This window comes from Taudactylus pleione, unplaced genomic scaffold (assembly GCF_031769625.1).
Source record: "Taudactylus pleione unplaced genomic scaffold, aTauple2 ptg000136l, whole genome shotgun sequence".
In the NCBI taxonomy this organism is placed as follows: domain Eukaryota; kingdom Metazoa; phylum Chordata; class Amphibia; order Anura; family Myobatrachidae; genus Taudactylus; species Taudactylus pleione.
Genome location: NW_028284538.1, coordinates 2299693 through 2307616, shown reverse-complemented (window position 1 = coordinate 2307616; position 7924 = coordinate 2299693).

Below are 7924 nucleotides of genomic sequence, written 5' to 3'. Positions count from 1 at the left end.
TCACAGCCTGGCTGGAGGGGAGTCACTCTAGACACCCTCATAGAATCCGCTATTGAACATGATAAGAACATCTCTAAAAAGAGAGAAATCCAGAGCGAGAAACTAATGGCTGTTAGTATTCAAGCTCTAGAAGGAATGACGATAAAATCACAGCCAGCAGACACACCCGCACCTGCACAGCTACACATCCTCACTAATCCTACACCACCGCAAACATAGCCCTACCCCACTTATCACACACAACCACAACACCCAGACTACCCTCAACCACCATATCTCCCTCAATATTCTTACCCACACCCACCGCCTTTCCCTCCCGCTTAACCCACACAGCAATCCTTTCATCCACCCCACTCACGGAAGTGCTTTAATTGCAACCAACTGGGACATGTGAGTAGGAACTGTACGGTGAAGAGGGTAGGACCCCCTAACCAGGGAGTACCTGGATATGCCCATAAGGGATATACACAGAGACCAATAAATGATCAACAGACACCAGCTCCAATTGTGGCCGTTAATGCTTTATTGGAGAGTGGGAGTCAACGCTAGGGGTCAGGTCACACCTGTAGTCTAGAGAGAGTCGGGAAGTACTAGGGAAGAACCAGTAATGATGGTTGATGTAGCTGGTACTAAATATCCTTTTCTTGTAGACACAGGGGCAACCAGGTCAGTGATAAAATCTCCAGGTTAATTTACAGGTAACCAACGAGACAGTACCAGCAATGGGCATAACGGGTAAAGTGCAACATTATCCTTTAACAAAATCCACAGAGGTCACTATCGGGCCATTGCATACCAGGCATTCTTTCCTCCTGGCAGCAGCGGCTCCTACTAACCTACTGGGAAGGGATTTGTTATTTATTTTTATTTTATTTATTACCAGTTATTTATATAGTTACTTATATAGCGCACACATATTCTGCAACGCTTTACAGAGAATATTTGGCCATTCACATCAGTCCCTGCCCCAGTGGATCTTACACTCTATATTCCCTATCACATGCGCGCACACATATACACTAGGGTTAATTTTGTGTTGGGAGTCAATTAACCTACCGGTATATTTTTGGAGTGTGGGAGGAAACTGGAGTGCCCAGAGGAAACCCACGCAAGCACAGGGAGAATATACAAACTCCGCACAGGTAGGGCCGTGGTGGGAATCAAACCCACGACCTCAGTGCTGTGAGGCAGTAATGCTAACCATTACACCGTCTGTGCTGTCCGGTCCTCGCGCATGCGCACAACAGAGCCAGCTCCATCGTGCACATGCCCAGTGTGCAAACATAGACCCGGTTGCGAGTGCTCAGCGCTTGCGACCGGGTCTGAATGAGGCCCTTAGTCTTTTCCTCAAAGCCCGATCGTGTCATACACACAGAGGAATCAGAGCAGGCTTTCCTTAATCTTAAGGATAGTCTGACAAAAGCACCTGCATTGGGAATACCTGATTATGAAAAACCTTTTGCTTTGTATTGTACGGAAGCTGAGGGGTGTGCAGCAGGTGTCCTCACACATAAACATGGTGATGCCAGTAGACCCGTAGCATACTACAGTGCACAATTGGACACTGTGGCTAGATCACTCCCAACGTGTTTAAGAAGTGTAGCAGCAACTGCTCTATTGGTCAGTGAGAGTGAGGATTTGGTACTAGGCCATGATATGATTGTCTATACTCCCCATGCTGTATCTGCTTTGCTAAATTCTGCCCAAACCAGACATGTCTTCCTCAGCTAGGTTCACAAACTGGGAACTAGCCTTAATAGCACCTGCAAACATCACCATCAAAAGGTGCAGTACGTTAAACCCAGCTACGTATTTACAATATGTGCAACATGATGCACAAAGGGTGGAGAGGGGTGGAGAGAGGTGAGCCGCTGGCAACAGGTGAGTTCTGCAGGTATATTGATGCACATGATTGTATGGAATATCTGAATCAGACCTTTACTGCAAGACCTGACATACGGGATACACCTTTAGAAAATGTAGATGTGACATTTTACACGGATGGGAGTTGTCATAGACAAACTGACACTGTAGAGTTATGTACAGGTTATGCTGTTGTAAATGACGAAGACATCATAGAAGCCGAACCTTTAGGACCACAGCACTCAGCCCAAGTGGCGGAACTGGTGGCACTAAAGAGAGCGTGTGAATTAGCGAAAGGTAAATCTGCTAATATCTATACTGACTCTAGGTACGCCTTTGGAGTAGTACACAATTTTGGTGCCTTATGGTGTCTGAGAAAATTTATGACAGCAGCAGGCACACCAATTGCACATTCCAAACATATAAAAGGACTATTAACAGCAATCCAATTGCCAAAGGCAGTGGCAGTAATAAAGTGTAAATCCCATACATGTGAAGATGACCCGGTGTCACTGAGCAACAACAGGGCAGACGAAGCTGCAAAATGGGCAGAGGATTAAAAATGAATGTACCAACTGAACAAATCATGACTTTCCAAACAATTGATATGCTGAAATTAATTGAGATGCAAAATTTGTGTTCTCTCCAGGAAAAGTCAGTCTGGAAGTCCAAGGGATGTGGGCAAGAGTCCTCTGGACTCTGGAGAGATGGACAAGGTAAGCCAGTAGCTCCGAAGGCATATTACCCAAGCCTGGCTGAGGCAGCACACGGTCTGACTCATCTGGGAAAGCAAGGTATGTGTAAATTGGTGAGAGCATACTGGTGCACACCGGGTTTTTCTTCCCAAGCGGAAAAGAGAGCAATGTCCTGTCTGACCTGCTTGAGGAAAAACATTGGGAAAACGATCCCTACCGAACCATCCCACATTCCCCCAACTGATAGACCTTTCCAGGTAATACAAATTGATTTCATCCAATTACCACCCTGCAGGAATCTCAAGTATGTATTAGTGTGCACTGATGTGTTTTCCAATTGGGTTGAGGCATACCCAGCTGCCACTAATACTGCTGCGTTTACTGCCAAGAAAATTCTTCAGGAGTTTGTATGCAGATACGGTATCTCTAAAATTATCGAGAGTGATAGGGGTACTCATTTCACAGGTGATGTTTTTCAAAATATGTGTAAGCTGATGGGTATTAATAGTCAACTTCATACCCCCTACCGACCGCAAGCCAGTGCCAAGGAGGAGAGGATGAACGGAACTATTAAAAACAAACTAAGTAAAATTATGGCAGAGACTGGACTAGGATGGCCAGAAGCACTACCGTTGGTCCTACATAGCATAAGGACCACTCCTAGACCCCCTCTAAATCTGTCCCCCTTTGAAATACTGTTTGGTAGACAACCTCATTTGATTATAAGTCCGCAGAAAGATTTGAAAGGTAACAACGAGGTAACTGTAAGGTATCTTATATCAATGAGTAAGCAGTTAAAACAGCAACAGCAGAAACTGAAATTGTTGTCACATGATATGCCAGAAACAAACTGTCATGATGTTGAACCTGGAGAATATGTTATGATCAAAGATTTCTTGCGTTCAGGTTGTTTGACTGATCGTTGGGAAGGTCCGTACCAGGTGTTGCTGACGAGTACCACATCTCTAAAGGTGGCCGAGAGAGATACCTGGGTCCATTCTACTCACTGCAAGAAGGTCAACCAACCGGTGGAGAAACAAGGTGGAAACGAGGCTGATAACATGGACCTGTCGATCACGAGCTTGTTCCGGGAGGGTTAAAAGATTGCAGTGAGATATCTGAGCTAAAGAAATTTTGCAGGTCCTTGCTGCGGCGATGGACTGGTCTGCTGTGTTCATTTTTATATTCTCTACCAGAGTTTCCATCATCCTGATTTGTTCGGGGATATCTGGTGTCTGTGACGGGGGACCAATAGAGGAGATGGGAGCTGATGGCAGTATTGATGGAGTGGAGTCGGAAGGAGGAGTGCTATGCCAATCAGAGGAGTGTTTGACCAATCTTAGTACTGTAATTGTTAAGAGAGCTGCTATATTGGATACTCGGGGACAGTGTGAAGGTCTATCATCTGAGGATTATTGTATGTGTGAGTTCTGTGGGTCCGTAATTGATGAAAGATGCATCCAACGTTGTCAACCTAAGTATAATCAGTATTGGGGTGGGTATCCTCTAGAATATCACACCAATGGTGGGCAAAATTTTGAACCAAACTGACTGTTGGGTGTGCTCTCACCTGCCCCAAGGAGAGCATCATGTAGGATTAGTGCCCTTCCCGTTAAATATCTCTGAAATTTTAGAATTGCCAACAGGGAAGACACTGGATGGAAAATTTCTTAACACCAAACCACCCCATTTTAAGCTCCACCAGTACCAGGCAGATAAAACACTTTTATGTTTAAACATCACCAACTCCAATAATCCAGGAAGTTGGGAGGTGACTGGAAATAATCAGACGATGACCTTCTCAGAAAGAGCTGACCGTGAGCCTATGAATTATGAACTATTACGCAAAATTAGGTCAGGTGGAAGACACTTCCGGTATAAATATACACTAAGTAACACCAAAGAAATGGTTGGTAGAATACCAGAAGGGTACTGTGCTAATATTATACAACCAGAAACATGTATTTGCCAGATGGGAGAACCTGAGATAGGATTATTCGTGAGGGAAATGTGTTTAATGATCATGATGCATACTATTCCTTATGCTCTCCCCGAGGATGTATATTTTATATGTGGAAGGAAAGCGTATAAGTGGCTCTCTCCGAGTTCCGAAGGTTTGTGTTATCTGGGAAGAGTAGTCCCAGAGGTTATGACCCTCACACATGATGAAATGCTTGGTATTCATAAAAACACACCATCACCATATCTTCACACACAGTATGAACACAGAGGCAAAAGAAATTACCTGGTGATGTGCATAAAGTCACACAGTTAATTAGTGAGACAACTGGCTTTCAAGTTTTAGTAGCACTGGATCCCACCAGGATCGCTCGGGGTACACAAAATTTTAGATATATCCAAGATCTTGCTAAATTGATAGATAATATCACCGAGATGTATGACGACACATTCAGGTATACAGGTAGGGAGTTGCAAGCGTACAAGAAAGAATTGGTGCAACACAGACTAGTGTTAAATTATTTAACAGCTGTCACTGGAGGGTATTGCGTAACTTTGGCCACCCAATTTGGAGTAAAGTGTTGCACTTATGTCACAAATGATACCAGCGACCCCAAGGAGGTGATAGACCAGAAGATGGATGAAATTCTGCAGCTAAAATGGGAATTTCGAAAGAACCATAATGCTTCAGTGGCTGAAGTAGAGGAGAAGGTTGAGGAATGGGTTTCATGGTTGAACCCAGGGAAATGGTTCTCAAGTCTAGGGGAATGGGTTCAGGAAATGATTGCAAGTATAGGTAAACTCCTGATCCTCATACTGGTTGTCATCATAGTAATTGGCATATGTTTCAGGTGTATTTCTACTGTGTTGAAGTGTGGAAAATGTAAAGATAAGGTAAACCGGAAGAATGAAATTATGATGGTGGTCAGTAGTGACAATATGAATACTGAGGTAAATGTAGAACTGCATTACAACCCTGAACTAGGAAATACCATCGTATAATGTATTATATTTAGACATGCATAAATGTATTAATAAAAATGTTATTTTAAAACACCATAAATAATGTTAGTCCCTATTCCCCACTCAAGACTTCCTTTATAGGATTGATGCATCCCCATATCTTTTCCATGATCTCCCAGGATCCACGGTGTGCATATAAGGGTAGTTTTATGTTCCCTCCTAGAGACACATTATTTATGGATTAAGAACCACCTTGTGCCATCCCATAATATAACATTAAATAATATGTCATAATGTAAGCCTAAAATTAATTGTTAAATCAGAGTTTGATAGCATGTTGTTTGCTATCAAAGGGTGGACTGTCGAAGCCGGATAATTTGCTGAGACAGGATCAGTTTAAAATTAGATCTGCGCAAAGCCATTTTGCGAATGGCAATGAGACGCCATTTTGCGACTGGCTGCCTAGCGCCACTATAAGTACATACAGCGATGCTATTTAGCGTTGTGCGATTCCCACGCAATAGAAAGAAGTTAAAAGTCCTCACCACATAAATACAGACAGTCGCTAAAACATATAAACTAAGTATCCCTGCAAGACACACACCATAATGTACTCCACAAAACACATAGTCGCACAACGCTAACTAGCGTCTTTTCCCAATTCCCCAGTACTTCCACACTGCACACTTACATGAAAGGTTCCTTAGTATTAAAGTGTAATATTCAAGGTTTATTCAGTGATTATTAATGTTGTGTAATAAAGGTTATTTGATATCTAAGGTTTATTACATGGTAAGCAGACAGAGTCTGGTGTTGTACTGATCCACTGTGTCTCCACAGATTTCCGGTACCATCGGTGAGAAGATCGGAACAGATGTCTGCAAACTATGGACTATAGAGAGTTAAAACATTAAAATGTACTCAGTAATGTTAGCAGCTTAGATTTGCATGCAGCGGGAAAAAGGATACAAAGAGCGGTTGGAGACCGTTTGTGTCCATTTGAAATTGTCCAATAAACAATCCTGTAACCGAGACAGCTTTAAGAAGAACCAATGGAATCATGCCAAACTTGCCTATTGTATTTCCAATCCCTGAAAGAGTATATAAGTGCATTCTCTGACCCCAGTCTTGAGTCTTCTTGCTGTGCTATTGATGGAGGCTTCTATTGCTGATGCCGGTATCTGGGCCCAGAGCGCGTGCGTATATAACAACTGTACCTTGGGTCTGTATGATTTATTTGCGCTAATTGTCTTTAGATCACAGCGTGAAACCATCTGTTTTTATGTTGAATAATAACTTTTTGTGCTTTGGAACCACATTCAAAGTCTGAAGGCATTTATTTACTGTGCGACTCATTACGCTAAATTGCGACAATTCTAGAAGGTATAGGTAGGATCACATAGAGGTTTAAATTAGGTATCGATAAGGGTTAGGAAAACCACAAGGAAAAGGAAGCCAGTGTGGTTTGGGAAAGAGGTAGCAAGTATTGTGAAAGCAAACAAAATGGCCTTTAGGAAATACAAGCAGATGCAAAGTAATGAAGACAAAGAGTTGTATCTTATAATACAGAAGGAGTCTAAGAAAGTAATCAGATGTGCAAAGGCAAAAGCTGAGGAGAAAATGGCAGTCAGTGGGTAAAGACGGCAAAACTTTATTTAAGTGTATAAGCGAAAGATGCAATAAAAAGACTAAAGACAGAAAGAGGGAGTCTTGTTGAGGGAGACAATGTAATAGCTGATCATCTTAATAATTATTTTTGTTCAGTATTCACTACTGAGAGAGAGGGGAAGGGACCAAAAGTTGCAGATGTGATCAGAAAAATGAGGTAGGAACAAGCACATTTAAAGAGAAGAAGATCCTAACAGAACTCTCAAAACTGAAAGTGGATAAATCAATGGGGCCAGATGGGATACATCCAAGGATACTAAAAGAGCTTAAAGGGGTGCTGCTAACACCATTAACAGAATTATTCAACCAGTCACTAGCTACTGGAGTAATTCCAGAGGACTGGAAAAAAGCTAACATTGTCCCACTGCACAAAAGTGGAAGCAAGGAAGAGGCCAGTGGCATAACTATACTTTTTGCTCCCCCCTGCCAAAAACATTTCTGACACCCCCCCCCCATGGCATTTTGGTAAAATAATTACAGGGCCATTTATACGCAATTTGGCTCCCAGTGCTAAAGTTAAAAATGTGGCCCACCCCCCTAGACAGTTTGCAGTATTTTTCCTCCTTGTAGTAATGCCCCTTACACATTATTCTACACACCATAATGCCCATTACACATTATGCCGCACACTGTAATGCCTATTACCAAAGTGCCACTTACATATTTGCCCCCTGACACCATTTCTACCCCACAGTAAGGCTTCTAATTACTTTTACATTACCTGCTAGTTGTCAGGGGTCTTATACAGTGCCCCCAGTAGTGGCCCCCTATGCAGT